The sequence below is a fragment of the Notolabrus celidotus genome, chromosome 4, assembly GCF_009762535.1.
Source record: "Notolabrus celidotus isolate fNotCel1 chromosome 4, fNotCel1.pri, whole genome shotgun sequence".
NCBI classification, from domain to species: Eukaryota; Metazoa; Chordata; class Actinopteri; order Labriformes; family Labridae; genus Notolabrus; species Notolabrus celidotus.
Window position 1 is genome coordinate 13,261,923 of NC_048275.1, and position 24,209 is coordinate 13,286,131.

Here is a 24,209-nt window from a genome sequence, read left to right on the forward strand (position 1 = left end):
AATAAAATGCATCGAGTGATGATTTTTCCCCGAGACTTTATGGTGACCCATTTCAAGGTGTTGGATTATCAAGTTGCCACAGTAGCCAATCAGGATTTATGAACAGGTTTCAGTTGTTAGGAAGTATTCATCTTCGTTCATGCAGTTTTGTGCAAAGCATCCAAGGCAGAAGCAATTCAGTACTTAAACACTTCTTTAAATTTAAGACTCAACTTTCAACTTTTGTTTTTACTTGTAAGGGGTCATGTATAGTGAGCAGGTGGTTAAGTGATATAGAATCATGACAGGGTGAGGCAGTGTCCCCAACAGAAAGCCACATTGTCAACAGGAAGAGGTGAAACTGCAACCTTTATGAATGTGTGGGACTCCCTTTCTACTGATTGACTTGATATGACTTGATATGAAGTGTGTGATCTAGTTGTCCCTGGTGTCGCCCATTGTTGTATGGGGTTTTGACCATAGACTGTATAAAATATGTACGCAGGATCCATGACGTCACCCATCTGTTTCTGAAGCGCTGTTTTGAGGCCAATCGTCGTCGGCAGCCATATTGCTGCTGTCAAGCGATTGTGATGTAAAGAGGAGGGCTTTGAGCCTCCTCGCCAACAGCTACAGTGTTCCTGGAGTCAGCTGTGCCTCTCATTGGAAGACTCTTAATCTAAATATCTTGAAATTGCCGCGTTAGAAAAAAATTCACCACCCCGTACAGTGTGTGCTGATCGAGAAATTAGCTATCCAGACTACAATTGTCTTTCGTACAAGGCTGTTTTTTGAATTGGTGTGTATGTGGTTTCAGGTACTTCCGGAGCCAGCCTCAAGAGGATCCTTGATGAGCTGCAGGTTTTAGCACTTCCGCATTGGACTCATATTTTTAGACCGGAGGTTGCTACTTGGTTTTGACAAATCAGAACCACGTATTTAATGCAGCCAAGTGATTATCAAGAAAGATTGTCAACTAAAATACTGATAGAAATATGACTTTCAGGTCTGTATTACTCTCAGTTTGTATCTCTGACTCTTTAGTTAAATGTAAAACAAGTCTTAAGACATATTTGTTATTTATCAAAACACATGCAGTTATTTTTTTTCAAATCTCCAGTCAGCTCGTTGCACTGATTTAATGTAAGACCCTATGGAAGAGCTTGGTCCCTGTCAAAAGACACCTTCCAGCTCCTGGCCTGACAGCCTTTCTGGAGGACACCCTGCTTGTAACATACTGCCTGTTACTGCAAAGCCACTATGCCTTAGAAACCAGCTATAATCACCTTTTTACTTCTATCTCTCCCAAACAAGACAGGACAGTTGTATTGCAGACAACATAATAATGTTTTACAGCTTTGTGCCGTCTCCAGGGTGAACTAAAAAGCAACAAGAATAAGAGAAACAACATGAAATAAGATCGCAAACCCATATTGATTTTTCCAACACTGTGCTGGTAATGGAAACATTTATAGCGTCATTTATCTGCTGAGTTTTCAGACCATTTTTAAACCACAAATCAACCACATTTGTTATGAGATTATCCTCCCAAGTCCCACTGCAAACACCTCTTCTCCGGCTGTCTGCATGAGCCTCATTATTTGGCTCTGCTTTTACAATGCGGTTCAAGTCTTTACTTATTCTAAATAAGGGGTTTCCTACATCACTCAAGACAATGCTGATGCATATGCATGACTGAAATATAAGTGCAACCACTCAGTGATACTGAAGTGGAGGAAACCACTGCCATGTTGTTAGGCTTATTAGCATAGAGCCTGCTTTATTTTCTCTTCCCTTTTGCTCTCGTCTTGCTGATATTTTTGAGCGTGGCTGCAGGTTTCTGTGCTCTCACTGCTGTATTGTTATCTAATGGTGTAGTTATCCACTCTGCGTCATGCCACCTCCAGGAGTTCTTATATGACGCCCTCTGTTATTCAGGCTGCGTGGGGAGGAGGAGTATTGAAGCTTTGAGTTTGTGGCACCGACTTCTGTTCAAACATGAATGGCAGATTCATACCCCGGAGAAAATACCTGTTATAATAAAGCTTAACTCAATAATTAGAAATACCTGACATGGTTTGTTGTAATGCTGCAAAACAGACAAAATGAGTCAACACTAGGACTTCCTTTCTCCTGTTGGCTTACTTCTATGTCATGCTGAATTCCAGTTTGTGTTGATATAGAAGAAAATAACAATACAAATCTTATAGTCAATAGTCAAAGAATTTAGTCCATACCTAAAACGGTATATAGATGGATGACATGTGTCCTACATTGTCCATAAATGAAGCCAAAATACACTTCACAATGGGCGCTTATGTATTGTGCTAATTATGTTTTTAGTGACACAGTTAGGGTGGAGCCAGGATATTGACATCTGGCTTCACACCAAATCAACTTATTGATTCCACAACATCGGTCCCCCAGGTCAACACCGTCTGAAGCAGAATAGTGCCGGTTTGAAGTAAACAGGCAGGATTATGGAGTTAAAAGACTGAGAGTAATATTAATAATAATAATACATTTTATTTATATAGCGTTGATCAGAAACTCAAAGACACAATTGTTAAAATCAATACAAGCAAGGAACAAGAAACACAAATCAAACAAAACAACAGTACAATCACAAATTAAAAGCTAACTTAAAAAGATAAGTTTTCAAAAGAGATTTAAATGCTGAAGTGTCGGAGCAGTTTTGGATATGGGAGGGGAGTGAGTTCCAGAGGGTGGGGGCAGCTATGGAGAAGGCTCTGTCCCCCCAGGTTCGGTGCTTGGTTCTGTGAGGTGGGGACAAGAGGTTGGCATGTGAGGAATGCAGGTTACAGGAAGGAGTGTGATGGTGGAGGAGATCAGTGAGGTAGGAGGGGGCCTGGTGGTGGAGGGCTTTGTGGGTGAGGAGTAGGATTTTAAACTATATGCGGTAGGGGACGGAGAGCCAATGAAGATGTTGGAGGACAGGGGTAATATGGTCACGGGAGCGGGTGCTGGTGCAGGTGAGGAGGCGTGCAGCAGAGTTCTGAATATATTGCATTTTATGGAGGACTTTGGATGACATACAGGATGCTGTTGCAGTAATCTAGAATAATGTTTATTCTCGTTGTTTCTCCTTAACTTTGCTAATCTGGAGCGCACAGCACCTCAGGAGCAGCATTTGTCAACAGTGCTGTCAATCATGACATTGTGCTACTAAGTATAACATCAAATATTAAAACTAAACTTTGCAGAGAATCTAAAACTTGGATGTAAGCTGGTATGATTCAAAATGTCGTAATGATGAAATGTCACTATCACATGTATTTTTTACTTCACAGTCAGACAATGTCCCATCTGTTAACTTGAGGTAGGCGTGCTTAATGACCTTTGCTGTAGCCAGTCAGGAGGGGGAAGCTCCAAATGTTTTGGCTTCACTTTTGGGAGCTGCCATGATGTCCACCTTTCCATACAGTCTGTGATACAGTCCAGAGCTGGATGCTGAAATATTTTCTTATGAGGTTGATTAGCATATTCATCATTTTATCAGTCCACGGAAATAACAGGGAACAAGTGTAATATGCAAATTATTTTAATGTGAATTTCAATTTTAAAAAGGGATCACTCTTTTGGTGTGAGCTTCTTAAATGTGAGGATTTTTAATGAAGTATGAAATCCAAATCTTCAGAAGTTTCACCATAAATTCAAATCCTAATCACCTTTTTTTTTTTTTATCATCATTAAAGCCTGATGTATGACCTTAAATATGACTTTGTGGGCTGGTGTAGGCTGCAGCACTTTCAGCTAATGCAATAACTATAAGTCATTTGCAGTATTGGCTAACATGCTTATTTAATATTACCGGGCAGTTAATGTGGTTTGTTGCTGACTAAGTGAAGCTGTCATGTTGATATGATATATGCAGAATAATCTTTTACACAGCATTAAAAAGCCTCCACTACAGCTGTTAGCGTCTATATTACTTCACCAAGCGATCCCTCCCAGGTGTTAATAAAAATATCTTCATCTCAAAGTGTTAAGAAGAACATTCTGTAGCTCTGCATTGGTAAGAGGAGGAGCTGATATTAGACCTGTGATGTGCGATACAGTAAAGCCACTTCCACCTGTCACAAATAAGAGCAGGGGGAGATGGTTTGCTATTAAAAGTACCTGCAGTGTTTACACATCAGCTGAACTGACAAACAAGTCAGAGTTCACTGTCAATCCAAACTGCACACTGTAACACTCCCGGTGAGATAAATAAGGACTAAAAAAATACACCTCCCACCTCACCTCAATACAACAGCCTCCCCCTCATCCCCCTGAGGTGCAACATTTGAGTGTTTTATGTGCATTTTAGAGCCAACAGCCGTCAGGATAGTGCAGTGGTTTCTGTCCAAACAGCGGAAAGAGAGGGATGATAGAGGAGTATACATGCTCCACCTGCACAATCTGCTCTTGATGTTTAGCCTTCCTTCTAATCTGGATGATTTAAATTGGATTAAATCAGTTTCCTGCTATCATCCGAATGTTTTCGGCATGTGAATCCGTACACAAGCACTGATATCTTTTCTGTACATGTGCTCCCTTATCCTGAAATAAATACGGTGCTGGACATGAAAAGAAAAATAAAAAAAAAACGCTTCTTTGTCTTTTTGATTACATGTTTCAATCCAATATAATTATTACCTGCACTCTAAAATGTGTGTAAGAAAGAGCAGTTTCTGTACACACCCTCTCTCCTTTGATGCTAGTGCTGCATGCTTGTCTCTCTGTCTTCTACATCATGTCTTAAACTGATTCTCCATGTTAAGCTTATTCCTTAGTGCTTTGGATTCACACTCTTGTGTGTAAATATTTAACTTGGTTTTAGTCAGTCTTCTGTCTTGATATCTGATGTTTTTCCTGTCTGGAAGTGCATACACCACATCCTCCCGTTTTTGGCTCATTTATTTTTCATTCTAAGTGTAAATAATGGAGATGCCATTTCCCTCCCTTTTATCCGGGATCATTTGTATTGAGCTCCTTCTTTTTCCTCATGTTTGTCTGCTGCCACTCCAGCCCGGTGTCCCCATGGCAATCATAGGATCATTAAAGTTTCATCTTATTTAAGCAGGGCTTGATGTGCTGTGTGTTTGACTCTCCTCACTGAAGGCAGGGACTCACAGACTCTGCTCCCGTGATGTGACTAATGAAGACAAAGGTGAAGTGAGGACACATCAAGTGCCTAAGCTCCATTTATTCTGACCTTTATCAGTCTGCAGTTAGAGGCTTCCTGATAAAGCAACATATTATCTATTAAAGACTTAACAGCTTTGAGTTTAAAGGTGGAAAGGTGAAACTGTTGTCTTTAAATCTGATTTTTAGACCACTTGGGGAAATCCATCTTATGATCAGACTTAAAATGAGACATAGCAGCTCCGTGTATTTAAATCATTACAGTGCATTTCCATAATTGAAGATTGTTATTGATTTAAAGCGTAGCCTTCACTGCAGAGCAATTCATCAAACCAGACTTTGAACCCCCCCCCACTGTTGCATGTTTCTAAGTCTGTATCCAAATTCATGTCGGCCTATGCGACAAGGGGAAATCCAAATCCACGGCAGGGCGAGTGTGTTATACCGGGACAATCTTACCTTAAAGAGGAATGGATTGCGGAGGTGCATGCAGAGAGGAACTGTTGTGAGCCTGTGTATTCCTTTTGTGCTTGGCAACCGACCAGCTGCATTTCGCCAAAGCAGCACAGAGCACACACCCCGAGATCAGCTGTCGCTCTCACTAGCTCTAACTTCGCCTGGCTTGCCTTCCCACACTATCTCATTGAAATTCAGAGCTAATTGAAGAAACAAAATGTGCAAAGCGAAATCCTGATTAGACTGGATAACCCCAAACACTTATCGCCCCGACGACTTTCGGTGCACATACGGCTGCATTTGTGAACACGTTTTAAAATTCTGGATGCCATCTGAGGAATGTGTGTTTACGTGGAGTACTGTGTCCCTGCAGCCAGTGGTTGGCTTGCATGTGCCTTGTCAGTTGCTGTTGGCACTTGCTTCAAGTGATCATGCCCCACAGCTGTCCTGGGGCAAAGCGTGATCAGTTTCCAACACGGCTCGCATGCCTGTCCTCAGACTTTTATTTTAATCGGAGGCAGGGCTGCAAGTAATGATTATTTCATTACCGTTAGTCTGTCTCTCAACTGGTTATTTATTCCTTCTTCAAAATGTGCTAAAAAGTTAAATATGCACAGAGATATCTCCTGGGCTGGAGGGTGAAATCTGTGTTCAATTAGTGACTGTTATACATAGCTGTTTTTAATATCAAATTGAATCACATTAATTACATGGCTTACTTCTGAGATTATCATTGATTTTCGGGGGCTTTTCATGCGTTTATTGAGAGGACATGACAGTGGATAGAGTCAGGAACAAGGATCTGAGAGTGGGGTATGACATGAGAGAGTAGGAAAAACCTGAACTTAGGGTCAGCGTTTTAAAGCTCCTGTAAGGACCTTTTAGTTTATGTTGATTTTGGCGCCCCCTGTGGACAGAGCAGTACCTGCTGTCTCTTTACTGATTTTTTTCCCTATCCATTATGTTTTATCATAATTTATTTTATTATATATATATTTTTCAGTTATTTTGTGGGGCATTTTTGCCTTTTAATGACAGGACAGCTAAAGAGAGATAGGAAATGCGGGGGCTAGAGAGTGCAGTCATGCAGTAAATGGTCGACCGGACAGGAGTTGAACCGGCGACCTCTGCAATGAGGACTGTAGCCTCTATACGTGGGGCGCTTAGACAGCTAGGCCACCAGCGCCTCCTCATCATAATTCATTTTAATCTAACTGTGCTTTATATTACCGGTCAAATGTATGACTCAGTGGAGATCTTTGTCATAGGAAAATTAAAAAGAAGGCTTTTTTGACAGCATGTAATTTATCACTGAAACTGGCACCTATCCCTGGCCAGCGGTTACAGACGTAGACATAGAAATAATAAAGCTTCATGCTGAAGTGTTGGTTTGGTTTTGGAGTTCATTTAAACACATTAGTATTAACTTCATTCTGTTTTAAGACCAGTTAAAAACACGCTATGGGAGCTTTAACTACGGAGCTAAATCGGAGCCCTCTGTTGAGGTTGTTATATTTTTATTTATAGATATTATAAAGCAGCCTGCATTATTTTTTCAAGTTCTACATTCCAATTTACTTTTTTTTTTTTTTTTAGATTGAAGTAGCAGAAAGCAACATAAACAACCTTACGGAAAAGACCTTCAGCCTCTCCCTTTGCGACTCTATAGTCCTCTACTAAGCTCCTCCCACTGAATGATGCACCAAACATGCATGCCAGTTATGTCAAACTTGATGGACAGAAACACTGTTTATTGATTTTATTTTGTTCCTATGTTTTCTAAATAGAAATATATATTATAGATTAGCAATCCATAAGAGGGAATTGAAGTTTTTAAAAACTTGCTCAATCTAGCAGCTAACTTTCTTCTGTCACGCTCCTCTGATGTGGAATGTGTGACTCACAAGTTATTTTTCAGTGCACATCCTCCCTTTTTCTCGCCCCTAATCCCTAATTCTCCGAGCCTGATTCGATGGCCATCTAGGGACAACTGTAGTGTGCTATGCTGATGTATGGTAATCCACAGACAAGGAGAGGCTATATATCAGGCAGCACTATGTATATCATGAGGCAGACACAGAGGTCAACCCCCCTGTACCCAAACTGCTCTCCCCTGCTGTCATGCTGTTATGTCTTCTTCGGCCAGTCAGTGGACTATTAAAAGGACTTCCACGCCCCAGGAACTATTCTGAGGTCAAAGGTTAGAGGGGAAGGGTATACCTGGCTCCACATGGGGGGAGACTGGCTTCCTATCATTGGAAATATGTGAAATGGTCTAAGCCACCTGATCCTTGGCTAGTCAAGCTGGCAGTGCACATAGATCTGCTGGTTGAGAGTGGCTAGGCTGAGCCGAGGCCTGTGGGACAGAGATAGCTAGCTAGTGCCAGGCTAACCAGCAGGATCACGGCTTATGGTGTCTACTCGACCAGCTTTCTTCTCAGCTGTTGTTGTCCTTAAACTGCTTAACATCAGAGGAAGTTTATGTGTGTGTGGATGTGTGTGGGTTGACTTCTCCCACCGTGGCCAGGCTGTAGAAATCAAATATTAGCTACTGCAGCAGGTTCAGGGAGAGAGAGAAGGTTTACACTGATGTTACTTTGAATAAGTGTTGAAAATCATGTGGATGTGTGTTGGGTCTATAGGATGCAACAGGTATTAAAGCTTAAGTTTCAAAAGGAAAGCAACACGTTGTTCTTTATCTGTTCTGTGCTCTGTGGTGCATATCAGCCTGACGTCATCGTTCTCTCTGTGTGTATTTTTGCATGTGATATTTGCAAAAAAACTGATATAAGAAGCATGCTTTTACCATTCATTGTAAGATCATGGTAGGATCTACATGCACTTGCATTGAGTATAAGCCTTATCCTGATGGCACCCCACTATTTTACACATTAAACCTTGTGCTCTTGCTAACCTTTGGGCAAAATGGGCATTGTAACTGGGACCTTATTGGGAATTTCGTAGCTTTTGCATTAGAGGCGTGAAAAAATATTGATACAGCAATATATCGCGATACTTTGACCTCCGATATAATATCGATATTTCAACTCTTAATATCAATTTTTTTGTAAAAAATAAAAAATCACATTTTAGCCAAGTTGGAACTAGAATACGACTTCAGTATTTCAAAAACAATAAAGTGGACAAGTTGTTTTCAATCAAATAGTTTTGACTTAATTTGTCCTTTCAATTTTGAGTAATATTGTGTGATTTACACCATCCCTATTTTTGTCATCGTTAACTGTGTAGAATAGTGCAATATATCACAATATTGTGATATTGTGATACTATCGTATGGTGACCCAAGTATCGTGATGCGTATCGTATCGTGAGGTTCTTGCCAATACTCACCCCTATTTTCAGTCTCCAGTCTCAAGTGGACTACAGTTTTTTTGCACTTCCGCATTAGCTTCATTTTTCCAACACCGGAAGCCCCAGCTTGGTTTTACTTAATAAAAAGTACAATAAAGAGTACAGTTTATACCTACTTTCTTTGTGGAGTGTCTTGGAACAACCTTGGCTGTGATTTGGGGTCATACATCTAAAAATTGATTGAACTACGGGAGCTGGTTTAGCACAGCGGTTAAAGTGAGTGCCCCATTTCCACAGACTATAGTCCTTGAATCAGCAGCTGTTGGTTCGGCCCCTGGTCTCAGCTCTTTGCTGCATCCCCCACTCTCTCCTCCCCCCACTTATGTCTGTTTTTGACTTTTCTGTTCTAATAAAAGTGAAAAAAAGTCAGCTTTATTTCTCTATGTTGCATACTTTGGGTCATGTTTTTGTGGGTCAATTGATGAGGTCATGTTATGTGTATAAATCATGGTAAGGGGCAGGTGGAAAGGGGGCAGCTGTGTTCTTGCAGCAGAGGATTGGTTTTTGCATAATCCTGTTAAATATATCTAAAAGAAGCACTGAATAGCAAGAGCATAAGTTACAAAGTGTCTCCTGTAGGTAGGGCAGTTGTTAAGAATGTGAATCATTAGAGGGTATTGCAAGAAGTTACATCATCGAAAGCAAAATCATCCCAATGTAGACACTTCATTACTATCGCAGATGAAAATATCAAAGCATACTCTGCTATTAAAGATTAGCATTTTGCAAGAACAAATTTGTTCATGTTTCAATATCTAGGTGTGTTTATAGCACAATTTGCCGTTATACAGCTCAGATTTTTGCGCTTTAATTATGACATTTGATACATTGCTTTTCTTATAATGTACAATAGCGATGTTTTAACTGGCAGACTCATTTAAAACGAGATTAAAACAGTAAAGTTAGATTCTTGTTAAAGTCTGTCATGCGAGGGCTCATATACCATAAATTTCCCACTATTCTTCGCCCTTGCATGTAATAAAAACCTGTCGGGACTAGTCTTTTCTGGTGCTGATTATCAGGCAGACTGAGCCATCTTCTATAATTTCCCCTTCATCTTCTCTCTACTCTCCTCAGCCCACCACAGCGCCTCAGAAATCAGGGGAGCCAGCGGAGCACTGCCATGCGCCCATCAAAACATGGTTAACGTTATAATTGGTGCTTTGAGCTGCGTGCTCTCATGCAGACAGTGAGAGAGAGAGACGGAGACAGTGTGTGTGTAGAGGACATGGCAGTGACCTTCAAAGATCTCAGCAGGCGGTGTTTCTGCTTCCTATTTACAGAGCAGCTCTCTCTCTTTCTCTCTCTCTCTCTCTCTCTCTCTCTCTCTCTCTCTCTCTCTCTCTCTCTCTCTTAGCAACTAACATGGCTCTGCTCCCATACAAACACACACAAGCTCCAGTTCTTCAAAAAAAAGGATAGGAAAGTGTTAGGATCAGACATCACCACTCACCCAGCCACAGCCCTCAGCAACATGTCTCAATTAACCTCTAAAGGGGCTAAGCTAATATGCTAATTGTCATTCTAGCGGGCTAACAGCAAGCTCAGGTTTCTCTCTGTGTGTGCCTGCAATGTGTATTCATAGCTGCCCTGCTATGATGCTAAGATTGCATCCCATTTGGCAGCATCCCAGACAGCACCTATTAGTGAACAGGGCACTATGAACTAATAGAACAGTGATTTTTTTCTATGGTGGAATACAAGTTGGACTGACACTGACAGGTAGCGTACAAGCTGAGCCTTGTTAGGTCAAAGTTGGCGCAAAGCTACACAATGATCGTACCTCTTGACTTCTCCTGACATTTCCAGTGTGGTTCTGCAGAATGAATAGCCCAGCTGTCAATTACGGCCTTGTTTCAAGCTGGCTTAAGTGGTCTCCAAGAAGGTGCTGTCTCACTCAGGTTCCCTCTGCTGCCCGCTGTTGCTCTGAAAAGCTATGAAATGTATCTAGACGTGAAGCGAGCGAGTGAGCGAGGCCCGTTTCAGAGCGACATGAGCTTTGTAAGACGATGCGCCTGGCGTTGAGCTCCAAATGACAGCACGTGTAGACATCATGTTCAGATGATGCACCGAGTGTATGGGTTCATTGCTGAATGCCTCATTAAAGATGGATGATAATGTAGAGCTGCCTTCCTGCTCACTGACAGCAGCATGCCATTGAGATTAAGCAACGCTATAATTGGTCAGCAGTTGTGAGACTATTAAATTGCCTCGCTGCCCCCTGGGGGACCATTTAGTCAGAAGATACTTTTAATCTGTATTGATAAGTGTCTTTCTCCTGAGTGGAGGCCATTTTGAACACCATTGATAAAACTATAGCTTAATGACAAATAATGCAGATATACGATGACCTTCTGTGAGTGTTTGTCAGTCATTGCTGTTCATGAGCCTTTATAGGGGCTCGTTGGGTCGGCTGTGGCTAAGTGGTAGAGTCGGTTATCTCTCAATCAGAAGGCTGTCAGCAGTCCCAGCTGCCGCAGTCACGTGCCAAAGTGTCCTTAAGCAAGGTTTAGCCAGAATTTCCATTATGGAGATCATCCTTATTGGGCTTCAGATTGCCTCTTCAGAAACCAGTGGGTGATGTCGCTTTATACAGCTACATACATGATTATATCAAACCAGGTTTCTACATTGAGGTTGCTCCCGATGGCTGTGTGTTGTTGTTGCCTTTCTGGCAGCGATTCTTAGCATCCTTAATACGTATTTGTTTGACATAGTATAGTTTTGATATTCATAGATGGGTGCAAGGTTCCAATGAAAAGTCGGTCCCAATGGTTAGCATAGGATTCATGCACCATGTAAAAGCAACAGGTGTCTGTTATGAAGCCGCTTGTTATTGCTTCAGTGCCAGATGTGATGTCTCATTCATGGGTCCTGTCTTGTCAGATGGACTTGCATAATACTTGGAAGCGTACGTGTAGCCTGTTAACACATTCCTCCCTTTCTCTTTTATAGCTGCATAAAATATGCATACAGAGTTGTGGATCAGTGCAGGTTTTTTCTGTGCTATAATGAGAACAGCGTGTGCTATATCGAGTCAGAGGAGGTCATCGTACAGTAATGTGGCCATGATTAATTTTTCAAGCTTGAGAATCCAAAATAGATTGCAGCGTTATTGTTAGTCAGATTAGGAATGTGCAAATTTGAGAACACAATTGATTCTGAACGGCGAGCAGATGCACATGCATGTGATAAGAAACTCATTTGTAATATTGCTCCGATTCTCATGTTCGTCTCTGCTCTACTGTGTTGTTCTCTTCACCACTTGTAATGCGGTTTCACGCTTTAAATGCTTCTGGATAGTTTGTGGTTTGTGTTGAAATGTGTGGTTCAATTATGCAGCGGACCAGGGGAGCTGCAGGGATTAGTTCTAATATTCAGACAATGCAGTGCTGTATCTGCAACATGGAATCCATTGGCCATAGTGACACACAGCAGTCATGCTGCATCTTTGTGTTTTGGCAGGATGCATTAAGCATAATGGCCATATGCCTCTGCTATTCTGCACAAGTGAAGCTTTTCAGCACCATGGAGAGCGCAGGAAAGGGACTGAGGAGAGCTTCTCATTTACTTGTGCAGATTTTTTTTAGAGCTTTTCAGTGCTTAAGTGGTTGTTTGATATTTCATACCCGTAATTTAGCACAGTGGCGTTTCTCACACAAGAAATGAAGATCACGGAGTCATTTTTGTTTTAATATAATAGCTTGCTTCAAGTAAGAACAGATTTTCTGTTATGTGATCTGTTGTTTATCTAGTTTCCGCATAAAATTTCCAATAAAAAGGCTTTAAGATAAAAGCTGTTGCTGCATTCAAATTAAATGAAGTTGGAGCTAAAAGTCATCCAATTCTGTGCACTCCTAAAATTTTTATCTTCACTTTTTTTGGGCATTAATCGCTCTGTAGCAGCAGACTTTGATGGAATAATTGACTCGACACAACTCATTTCACAGAGCACCACCCAGCTCTTAAACTAATGCTCAGAAAATTAACAATTAATCGGAGTCATTACATGTTAAAAGCAGGGTTCAGTTGGTTGAATTTAAACTGTGTGAACTGGATGTTAAAATGGCAGCAGGGGAGTTGTGGTGCAAAGCAGGATGGGCTGAATATTACTTCTCTGTGAGCTTTGCGCTGACTGTGATAAAGACTGCTGAATCTGTTGGTTAAAGATCAAAGTAAGGTTTTTCATCATTCCTTGCACACTCAGTACCTTCAGGGCTTGAAAACACAGTATAGTCCTTTGTACTTTTCCTGGAATCCGATGTGCAAGGGTGGAGTAGAATTATACCGAGTTCAAATGTATGTGCATTTAAAAAGCCTCTTTCAACATCAATTGAATGAAGTGGAAAGTCATGCAAATTCAAATCTTGAATGTAACAACCAGATTGACAGTAGTGCTTCTCTCAGATGCTTAGGGAATAAAAATCTAAAGTTTGTCATTTTGGGCTAAAGGAAATGGCTGTGCTCATCAAATTCCACAGCAAACTGTTAATCAGATTATGCATATTAGATTGCATTATGTGCAAAGTTGACATTTTGGCCTAAGGGATGCCACTGGGAGGAAGCTCATGAGTGTTCAGAATTGACAGGGCTCATTCTTCTGGGAGCGTAAATGCACTCTGTAAATGTCATGGATCTAAAATGTCAAGTCAAATTAAGCTGCCAAAACATGCGGTGTGAAGCAATCTTTTTTTAAACTTTGTGGCCCAAAGAGCAGCATTCTGAGAAAATCCTTCCACTCCTTGTGATTGTGTGGCTGAGGAGCAGAACAGAGTAAGGAATGCTCTTACCTTTTAAAACACTTTTGGACACACAAAGGGGAGATTTGCGTATTGTGTAAGTTTTAAAAGACCTCGTAAGAGCCAGGCTGATACAGAAGATTTGAGGCTGAGATTTTACCTATAGTTTGTTTCACATTTTGGTGCCCCCTGTGGACAAACTGAAACCTCTTATATCGATACCAATTTGTTTGGTACTTCAGTAAGTTGTGTTTTCTATTGGAAAGTTTCATCCTGCCTCAGTTATAGTTAATAACTTCATCTGCCATCTGCCCCCAACAGCAGGTTCAGGCATCAAAAATAATGAAATAGGAATAATATATCCCGTTGATTATGGTCTTATTTAATTCTGTAACTCAAAAAGAGGTAACAATATTAGTCTGTTCTAAAATCAGCTAATAAACCCTCACAGAAGCTCTAAATTAAAACAATGTAGTATTTGTTTTTTGTGTGAAAACATCACAAAAAACTTTTCTTATCATTCAAACTCAATCAATACGGGACAAGTCCTGAGAGTCAGCTGAGAGCTTCTTCAGCAGGCCGTCTTCACAGCTGATCTCTTGATGATATTTTATCCATAAATTGAACTAAACATGGATGTAGTCTCAGTGTTGTCAACCATTGGTTCCTGAATAGATGTTTTGAAACCCAAAAATGACAGTTGCCGTATCAGAAACGTGTCTCAATCTAACTTGTGATCCACCAGGAAACAGGTGAGAACTGGAGCCGTGGCACTTTCAGCCCTCCATACAGCATGTACAAATAAAGAACTGAGATGAACCAGTCTGTTCAAACAGTCAGTAGCATTAGGAAGCTATACAATTAAGTAAAAAGAAACTACTTAAGCTTGACAGCAGCTTTTTGTCATGTCCTCTGAAGGCTTATTAAGCAGATAAGTAACTTTGAGAAACACTACTTAAAAAGACCTCATGAGGACTTATGTGTCTTATTTCTCCTGTGCGACAGGGCTGAGAGATTTTGAATGAAAAACACTTAAGCCATCAGGAGTGGTCATAATGTACAGCGTACGGAAGGAGGGGGCTGGCACATCTGCAGGAACAGGCAGTAATGGTCTGAAATCTTGAGGGAGTGGGCGGATTTAAGATTGAAAGAACAATCCCACACAGACCTTTAACCAGGACTTTAAAGAAGCATTTAGACTCTCGAGTGCTTAAATGTGTTTTGTTTTGACAAAAGTGAGAAAAATACTGCATTAAAAACCATCACTGTCTCAGAACTGTGACTGCAAAACACAGTTGTAGTGACTTGTTTGGATTTTGGGATAAGCTCTGTCAGAATGGGGAGAAGGTTGAATTCCATCAGAGCCAAATGTCAACAAGTTAAATAAGGATTCTGAGATTTGAGGTTTGTGTAATAAGTCTGAGCAGTGGCAATTACTTTAGACACTTTGTGGTGACCTTACCCTTTAAATTTTAATCCCTAAGATTTCACTCATAGCTGGTTTCCTAACTCTAACCTAACCTGCTTCACTGTAGTAGAAGCAAATCAGGTTTAATACTACATATCACAGAATTCAGGCTGCATCAAACACTTCATAAGCAGCTTATTTGTCTGAAATACATGGCTACTCCTAAAGAATTCATGGTGCGCTTTTTACCTTCAGCTCTTATGTATATTTTAAATAAAATCTCATTGCTCCTACCTTCATGTCTCTTTATTCCCTGCAATGTGTTGAGATAACTCACTTGAGGCCTGCTGAAGATAAAATGATACAGTTGATAAATTATTAAAAGAAAAGTTAGATGTATTGTTTAGAAGATATTTAGACAGTGGGAAATGTTGCCTTAGCAGTTACCTGAGGCTGCTGTCAATGAGATAAAGTAGCAAACAGTAACAGAGGAATACATTTGAGCACTGCTTATTATGAATCTATATTGAGTTTGAGACATCCATCCATCATGTGGATGGCAGACTCCAGCTTTCACAACAAACCTATTACACAGAGAGGTAATTTCAGATATGTAGAGTTAAAAAACATAGCTAAAACAGTGTCTGATTTGATGATCTTGTGCAATATGGGTAATTATATAAGTTATCTTGCAGATTCCTTTCAGAAGCTTATGTGATCCCTTTTAACATGTGGCTTGCTGTTTGTTTTTTAATGTTCTTATTCATCATTCTTACCGTGGAGGCAGTTGAGCGTGTGCAGCATGAGTCATAGACACATTTGCCCAAGGGGACAACAGAGTATTGACTTGTGTCGAGTCATGCTAAACGGTTATGTATTGTATTGTGCCGTGTTGTGTCATATCATATCGTATTATATGTGCATTGTATTGCTTTATATTGTATTGTATCATATTCTGGTGTTGCATTGTACAAAGTTCCTTCTCTTAAGTTCCTAAGATCTTGATGAATCAGCATGACTGTTGATATTCTGATTGTATCGGTCAGTATCGATGGACAGAGTCTGGATATTGTTCTAAAAGCTTTGCTGATCTGTGCTCTGATGTTGAAAAGAGACCGGAATAGGAGACCGCCGAGCTAAACAGCTGCTCTGCTGCACATTGTCTCAAGTGAACACAATCAACAGGGGTATGCTGGCAAGTTTTCAGAAAGCTACAGGCTCTTACCTTCTGTCTGTCCTCCCTAGTTCCCCCCTTTTGTTGAATTAATATCCGTTTTTTTTCAGCTCTTTATACACAATTTTCCCTCCTTTGTTTCCTGCTCATCTCCCCATCTTTGTTCCCTCTCCCTCATTACTGTCCCAAAGTATTTTCATCTGTCATTGTCCTTCACTTCTCCCTTGTGTTCCCCCAAAAGAGCCTCGGTCTGTGAAATCTGGCGGCTGGTCAAAACTGGTGTCTGCTGGGAAGCCCCTTTGTTGTTCATTTGGCCGTCCACCCTCAGGGATATAAACACAGGGGGGGACAGATCATAAGAGATATCACAGATGACAAGTGGAAACCAAGGGATTGCTATAACACTGGTAAAGACTCGCCCTCACCAGTCAATCAGAATTAGAGAGTATGACAAGAAAGAGTTGAAGTGGAACATGACGGACAGCAGGAAGGGAATAAACAAATACAATCCTCAGCTGTCACTTTTTGATGATTTACGAGAGCATTAATAGAGCGTTCTCTCTTTATTACATGGTGATTTACCCTTCCCCTTTCGGGAATTGACCCCTGCTTAGGGGATCAGAAATGGAAAAGTGTGACCTGAGCCTGACTGGAGAAGGAGCCTTTCACCTGTCTCGGGGTCAAAGTTGACGAGGGTCGTGGGGGAAATTAGCCGTCTGCGTGTTCTCACATGACAGAACAAAGGCAGTGGGGGTTGTCTTTTGAGGTGAAACCCTACCTTTGCAAGCCGCACCGCTGCTGTTTCCTCTTCCTGCGGGACAAGCCCTGGCCTGCTAACATGGCTGCTCTGTAATTACTCTGACACGCAGCCTCTGACCATTGCCGCCACACTTCTGTCGATCAAAGCAAGCCTGATCTTGGCGGAGGCGTGTGTGTGGGTGTGAGAAATGCAGGGTTTATGCGATTTAAAAATGCATGCTTAGCAGATAAGAACAAAGACACACAAGTCGGGAAATACATCTGCCTTGTTATAAATAGATAAAGAGTATCTTTCTTGGCCTTGTTTGGCCTTCTCAAGTCTAGTCATTACGTCCATTTCCCCGCTCTGGTCCAATAAGAGACGGAGCCTCCCTCTTGTACTGCAGCTACTGATAAAGACATTCTTTAACACAAAGCATTTATTTAATGCAAACATTGTGAATTCATGAGCTTTCTTCTGTGATGTCTTAAGTTTTCATCTGTCTTTTTAGCAAACTGAGAAACAGCGAGGAGACTTGGAACAGCAGTGGGAAGCCAGCGGCAGGATGGCAGCGCCTGTGATATATAGAGATTGCAATGCATAATATGATTTAGTGCTGTCTCCAGGCCAGCCTTGGCCTTGCTGTTTTTATTCACACATACAGAACACACACACACACAGATACACCTCAGCTCCCTACGCACAAACACCATTAAAAGCATTAGCAGTCTGACATTTAGGCTGTGCATGACACACAGGTGGGGGTTTGCTTTTCTATGCAGCCTCTGCAGCAGAGTACGCATTCATGGAGGAGAGGTAAGACGGATTTGAAGGAACTGGTGGGAACTTGGGATTTACGTAGAAAGAAGTCAGAAGGGCAGTTTTAAAGGAAAAGTTTTGGAAAATATGCTCCTTTTGCTCTAAGAGCGCTTAGAGGTTAGATGAGAAGATGAATACCAGTCTCTATTCTGTAAGGTAGATATTGAAGCTAACACCATCAGATGAATAAAGTGGATGTGCTGACACCAGTTTTCTCTTACCATTACCTAAACTTACATACTGGCTGATACCAAGTACTCCTCAGCTCCTAGTGTGATTAAAAATTATCAATTTTAGTCAAATTTGCTTTAACATTTTAACACTCTCTGCTAGCTTAGCACTTGTATTGTTGTTATTATCCCATGATAATTTACCTGAACCCAATATGATCTTGGTTTGATAATGAATTATAGTATGACATTGGTGCATTCACTGGTATACTAGCCAACAACCCGTTTTTAAAGCTACTGTGATGAACCTTCAGGATTTGTAACTTTTGGCGCCCCCTGTAGACAAAATTTTACATTCTATCACATTGCTGATCTTGTCCAATACAGGCACAGACAGGGTTTTCTGACAAAAATAGTCTAACCCTGCAGTGTTTTCAGTGTCTAACATGCAAATAAAAATAAATCTTTGTTGTTGATTTATTTCCTTTAAAAACGCTGTTTCTGCAGGGTTATGTTTACCGCCCTGGCTAACGCCTACCCTGTTGCAAAGATGACAGACCTGACAAGTAACTGTATAGAAATAATTAATCTACACTTCCATGGTTTTGTTGGCTTTTGCTGGTCAAATAGAGACATCAGTGTTAATTTGAGTGTGTTTTATTATCAGATAAAAAATCATCACAGGAGCTTTAAGGTTGTATTGGATCCCAATACTGATGAATGGTTTTCAATTGTAACAATTTTAATATAATCCAAAACTCCACGTACACTGGACGTTTAATCCCCTTCTGTACAAACAGAGAGTATAATAACTGAAAATGTAGGTACATCCCAAAAACATTAAACTTGCCTTTAATGTTGATTTCATATTACTGGTTTTAATACCCTCAGTTTATGGCACTAATAGACTGAAGGCTTGCACCCACATGCTACATGTGCAACTGTTACATTCAGCCTGGCATCAGTCTAAATCATACTATTGTTCTTCCGCAAGGTTGTTGCCCTCTTTCTATCATTAAGCAGCCTTGACCTCCTGGTTGCCAGTTCATACAGGATAACAGGGTTATTTATTGTGATAAAGTGTCACTAGGACTCAGCGAAAGTGACATCACTGCTACGTTGAAGGGGTTACAGAAGACTGAGGGTTTATGATTTGATAGTATAACTTTGTATACTTTGTAGCTTTGTATACCAAAATAGAATATCAGTATGCATACACACATCTCTACCTCTCTAAAGCTGTAAGCTTTCTAGCTTTTAAATTGAAGGAGAAAACAAAGCAATTACACGTTTTCCAACAAAGAGTTTGGGGCTCAGAGTTTGTCCCTCTCTGTGTCAACAGTGTTCAAATGCAAATTGTATTTCTTGTTCTGTCATTCCTATTTCTTCTTGAGAGAGATGCTTTCTATGAATCTGGAAAAACAAAACATCTGGGAGATGTTTTTTTATGTTCAGAGGTGACTGTTCTCATGTTGATATCAGATATTATTACAACAGAAAAATACTTTTAAATCATCTTTTTTTGGCTCAAAGATGTCGTGTTTTAATTTAGTTGTAATACTAATGAAGTATTTTTTGAATGAATTACAGAACTATTACATAATTAATGTGCATCATTATGGTGATGAAGTGTATCATTAAGTCCATACTCAGATATTCCCCATTAGTCATGGTTTGTGTTGATATCTCTTCCCCTCTGTATTAAGGAAATGTCTTAATAATACTGCAACACTTGAATGTGTTGGTGTACATCATAATATCAAAGTCTCACACCTACAATTACTGCATTTAATGGCCTTGCACAGCAGAGCTCCTTTAAGTCATCCTATAGGAAACATATAATACAGTGTAGGTGCTACAGGTGGAATCCCTCATGAATAATGGAGCAGCAGTGTGTTGTTCGCTTGTTGTGTGGACACAGATACTCGAGCTGCATTATTGATGGGACCAAGACATAGCTGGGAGGTAGCATTCTTTACCCTGATATTCATAAATCAATAAGGAAAATTCTCTTCAGCTATTTTTCACAATATACAGAGCATTATACATTTGCAGTGCTCCTGATCCCACAGGGTTTACTTGTGGTTGTTTTTCGAGCCTAGCCGTATCTGTGCTACTCATGAATAGTGTTGTTGCAAGAAGGGAAGTATAAGGAAGATTGGCTCCAAGAAATAATATATTTATCAAAACTGATCCCCTGTTAAAAGTGTTCAATAACAAAATCCATAATACTCTGAGTATACCTTAAACTGTATGCACATCCTCTAGGTTTTGCATATTTTAGTATGCACTGTAGAAACATGGACGCATCTCTGTAACGTCACCCATAGTTTCTGAAGAGGCCCCCTACTCAAAAAAGTAGTAACCGATGGAGTTCAGCGCAATCTGGAAATCTGCTACAATGCTCCCACCTCTCAGTCCAAACAGCAGTGCTCCTATTATCCACTTTTACACATGTGATCTGAAAATACATGGATGGAGCCTCTAGTGTCTAACACAAGGAAATGCACCCCCCAACAACAGTTGGATAAAAACGTAATAGAAGCTACCTGTAGCCATGCGGGAAAGGGGTCATTTTGTCTGTATGTTTACATCCAATAATTTGGAATATGTGCTTGGAAGCTGTATATCCTATCAAAATGTGTTCAAACAAGTATTTTCAATAACACAAACTCACTTGATGATCAGCAAAGGCAACTGAATTGAAGGATATAGTGTGCTAGCTAGTTAGCAGTGTGTTGTCTGAAATCCACCTAAGTTTTCCAAGCACATCAGATATCACAAGGATCCCATAGAAATGAGTGGACTTACAGTTGACTCGCGACTTTACACAAATGTACAATAAGTGGAAACAAGGTATACCTCAGCCTTAATAAGATCAAAATAAGTTAGTATTGAACCTCCACCCCTTGGAGTCATGATGAATAAAGAAATTAGGTATAGAGACCAAAAGCATTTTGTTGTACTAGGCTGTGAATATATTTAAGTCTGCTGTAAAATAGGCATTTCATTACGGGCTCTAGGAAGGTTTCCTTGGGTTTCACCTTCCAGCCTCAAGTGGATACTTGTGGAACTGGAGGTTTGTTTTGCACTTCTGCACTGGCTTCACTTTTTGACACCAAAAGTTGTTGCCTTGGTATGCATTACACTAAGATGTACCAAGAAATTACATCGCAATAAGCTAATAAAAGACAACCTAGGCACTATAGTACGGCTTTCTATTGCAGTTTTCAAATGTCCTTGGAGTCTGCCTATATAAATTAGCATATTGCGAAATCTAAAATATGTTGAGGATCAAAATAACTCATGGATTGTAAAGAAATATTCAGTTCATGTTTCTTTTTGTACAATCGTTTTGGATCATATATTTTTTTGTTTTTAAGAGAAATCTAACAAGAATAGAATTTTGCATGTTATTTTCTGTGACACATTGTAATGTGTCTGTCACTTGTTATGATGCATTGACTTACATAACCTTTTTGTTTTGGTTGTACAGATTCTAGTGACATAACTCATTGCATTTCAAGACAAAACAAAAAGATAACACAATAGACAGAAATACCAATACGAGCATCAGTGGACCGAGTTCTCGTTGTTAGTTATACTTGTTTTTCCTCCCCTTGCGGCTTGCTAACTCCCGAGTCTTTTGACTAGAGAGCAGAAAAAAAATCGACTGTCCCCACTTGCTCGTTACCGATAGGAAATGATCCCAAAGTCCCGAGCATTCTGGGAACAAGCATGTGATCAGTGGAGTCTCCTGGAACTACCCAGCAAAACTTGGCTTTAATCCTGCTTTCATAGTAAACAACAGCTGTAGGGCAGCAGTGTTCTCTGATTATGAAGGAAATGAAACAACATCAGTGCAACTTTCAACTAGTGTTACGCTTTACATCCGTTTAGATATGTTGTTTTTCTTGCATGTTTGCCAGTGGGAAAAGATAAGAATTCATGGTGAGATATTTCTCCCTCTTCATGGTGATGGAATGAGGTTAAAAAAACACTATAGCGCCTCTATTTCTCATCTACTGCAACAAGGTAACAACCCATGTCTGCTATAGATATGTAGTATGAACAATCTCTATAACATCACATTCTGGTGACCCCATTACTCTTTCACATCGACTACACTATATGTAATAGGACAGGCACAGGAATGGTTTATATGGTACACTGAGGCTATACAGAAATATGTTCTGGTCACATGATGTACACACAAATACACATCCACACATGCTCAACAGAGACAGCCTGGGGTGTTTGGTTTCTTCCCTTTTGCGTAATGTTTTTTCAGGCACACTGGAGTCTTCTTGGTCTGTCATTGTTGAACAGTGTTTAAAATAGACCGGGGGGTATTTGGAGGCAGCTTAGCCACAACTGCAACACACGTGATTGAATTAGAGTGCTGTCAGTTGGGTCCATTATAGAGATCCTTTGGATATTTTCCATCAGCAAGTTGGTCAAGAGGGTATCTCCTCCTGTTACACTACTTTTCTTGGGAGTGTTTATCTATGCTATGCTGATTGATTAGCAGATGCTAGCTCAAAATGTATTAAAGCCTGCTATTTGATCCTAGAATCTCCAATATTTGCTATAATAAAATGCAACTGGAGACCGTGTTTATTGTAAATCTGGGGTTTGCACAGCGTTATTTGGAGACTTTCCAAGCAGGTCATCCTTTAGGAAAAGCCAGGACTAGATTTTGACTGACAGCAAGTTTAAGGGATCAACAACGGAAAGACCCTAAGCATGAATGACACAGCATGTGAAGCATGAGAGGGGGTCTATATTGGCTCAAGAGGTATAGCACACACTGGCCACTCACTGCGGTATGTGATCACATTAAAGCTCGGTGTGAATGGTGGCATTCTTAAGTTACCGCCGCACTGCTCTGTCCTTGTCATTGAGGTTTCCTTGAGACTTGGCTGCTGTTGGTGACATTAGACCATTGCAGGAGAATATATGTCTTGCAAAGCCCAGGCTGCAGGGATTGAGTGTGTACCAAGGTTGCACTTGGACTATTTTTCACCCTCTACTGAACTAAAATAACGTGATGGTATTTTGGTATTTTGCCACCTGTGTTATTAGAATGCCCTTCCTTTGCCTACTGCTACACCTTTAATGTGAGGAATAAAAGATTACCAATGTTCACCTTGATGTGTTCATTGTGTTGTAATTGTGACTTGACTCATAAATCTATTCCTAGAATTTTGAATGTGTATCTGCATTTGAAAAGCTGTAATTAGCCTAGTTTCCTTTTTTTTTTTCTTTGCTCCAGTTACCCTTGCTTTAATCAGTGTCCAGCTATTTGTCTCCCTTTGGTACAGACTGTTTCTTGTAGAGCTATGTACCCAAACTGTTAAGCTGCTTTGTGCTGCTGTGCTTTTATAAGAAAATCTTGGAGGGCTAAGTTTCTCTTAATTTTCAGCTGTTGATCAGCATTTTTAAAACGGCATAGTTTCAGAACCAGCAAGATAATCATGGATTATGGTATATTCCTTGTAAAGGCTGATTTATACTTCTGCGTCTCCCCTCCCCACATATTCCCTGTCCTAGCTTTGCTGCTCTGGCTCCCGGTTGCCTCTAGAATAGATTTTAAAATGTTATTGTATGTCTTTAAAGCTCTTAATGGCCTAGCCCCCCAGAACCCGACTGAGCTTCTCCAGTATCATGTCCCTGCCAGAACACTGAAATTGTCGAGTCAGTCGTTATTGATCACTCCCAAAACGGGGCTTAAACCAAAGGTGACTGAGCCTCTGTGGTGGCTGCCCTCGGCTCTGGAACAACCTGCCCCAACATATCTGCTCTGTGGGATCAATTGAGGTTTTTAAATCCTCTCTTAAGACTCACCTTTTCTCCTTGGCTTTTAATCAAGGTTGAGTGGACACCTGGCTTAATCTTAATTAAATTTGAATTAATTGTATTCTATCTTATTTTATTATATATTTGCACTGTGTTTGCGTATTTTAATATTGTATTTTAGTATTGTATTGTATGTTATGTTTGGCACTTGTGCTGCTTTTGATCTGTACAGCACTTTGGTCAACCCCGGTGGTTTTAAACGTGCTCTATTAACAAAGTTTGAGTTGAGTTGAGTTGAAAAACAGTATCCACCACTACCCAAAGTGAACTAGTTGGATACATTTGGAAGTTACAACCTCTAGCAAACCATAACTGCTGTTAAATAGTAAGAAATCAGCAACAGTAC

The 24,209-nt window shown here is 40.4% G+C and overlaps 1 protein-coding gene across 2 annotated transcripts in view; it reads left to right on the forward strand.

Annotated features, from left to right (window-relative positions):
• Positions 1 to 24,209, forward strand: part of kcnma1a (potassium large conductance calcium-activated channel, subfamily M, alpha member 1a) — a 180,937-nt gene that overhangs the window by 4,945 nt on the left and 151,783 nt on the right. The gene's annotated exons all lie outside the window — the stretch shown is intronic.